This window comes from Triticum aestivum, chromosome 2B, assembly GCF_018294505.1.
Source record: "Triticum aestivum cultivar Chinese Spring chromosome 2B, IWGSC CS RefSeq v2.1, whole genome shotgun sequence".
NCBI classification, from domain to species: Eukaryota; Viridiplantae; Streptophyta; class Magnoliopsida; order Poales; family Poaceae; genus Triticum; species Triticum aestivum.
In genome coordinates, this window is record NC_057798.1 from 43,689,801 (window position 1) to 43,691,328 (window position 1,528).

The following is a 1,528-nucleotide window of genomic DNA, read 5'->3' on the forward strand; positions in this document are numbered from 1 at the left end:
CCGTCGGCCCTCGCCTCCCTCCTCTCCCCTCCCGGCCGTCGTCGGGCCTGCCTCCTCGCCCCTGCACCCTCTGTAAACCCCCCCTCTCTCTCTGCTAGGGTTCTTCGGTTAATTTAATTAGATTTTAGTTAGGGCAGTATGTTAATTAGGTTATCTATTTAGTTATAATTTAGCTAGGTTTCAAAAGTTGAACTAGACATGTGATATATGCAAATTTGAACTGGACATGTGATATGTGCATATGTCATGTTTTGGACATGTCATGTTTGGAAAATGATCCGAGTGGCCTATGTTACACCAGAATGTTGATTCATTTCTGTTCCGGTGAATTTCAGGCGCTCGATATGTCCATTTTTTAGCAAAGGTCATGCCGAAATTTCCCGTGAATAAAGGCATGATTTTGTGGTACATAGTTGGCATATCGAGTGTTGGCACATAGATTTCTTTTTATGTCATTTCTCATTTATTCATACTTCTAGAAATAAATGAGGACACTTAATCATAGGAAACATGTCGAACAATGAAGAAACTGGGCCTTCTGACCAAGATGCAGACGAGATGGATTATGAGGGTGAACAAGAGTACCTCGACTATTTGACTGCTAAGCAAGGTTTGCAGGTCGGCCTCGATGATGGTACTGACGCTGACATGGACACCGACAGCGCCGGCACCGATGGCGGCACCAAGACCGGTGGGGAAGGTACCTGCCGGGAAGGTACCGGCCCCGATGCCGCTACCGAAAAGAGGAAGCATAATAAGCAGAGGATATGAAAACCTAACAAACTAGGGATTGGACGACTTGTGATCACAAAGATGGCACTTGGCAAGTTTGAGCCATTAGAGCCGGAAGAACCTCGCAAGTGCTATGGGAACCAAGTAGGATGCATCCTACGGGAATGCGCGAGCATCAACGACGATGACTTAAGGAGTAAAGAACATTTGACGCAGTTGCTCCTAACAAAGTTGCATAAGAGATTCAAGTTCCCCGACCGGGATGATAACATAGAACAACCGTGGGATGATCCGAAGATGAAAAAGATTAACAATCACGCCATGGGCATGTTCAGCAATGATTTGGCCTCTTGGAAAACGAGGGTGAAACGAGCTATTGAGGCTGATGAACCCCTGTCCAAGATTCTGGAGGAAAATCCGACACTTATGGAAGAGGAGTTCGAAAAGTTCAAGGACACTTGCGCTAGCGAGGCAGCCAAGGCTAAGGCTACGAAATTCAAGAGCCTTCAGCAAAGGAACACGGGGAAGCATCGCCTCGGAAGCTGTGGCTACCTCGGTAAAAGGCCCATATGGGATAAGGAGGACACGGAACGTGAAGCCGCGGGTCTCCCAGACCCCTTCGCGAAGTTCACCAACCCCTTGGAGCATGACTTCATCAGGGCCCGCTACAAGTGGGACAAAGAGAAAAAGGTTTTTTACACGGACAAGATCACGAGGAAATTGATTAGACTACTGGAGAAGCAACACCAGCTTGCAGCCGAAAGCCCTACTTCTCCGATGAGGCCCAAGTGGGACA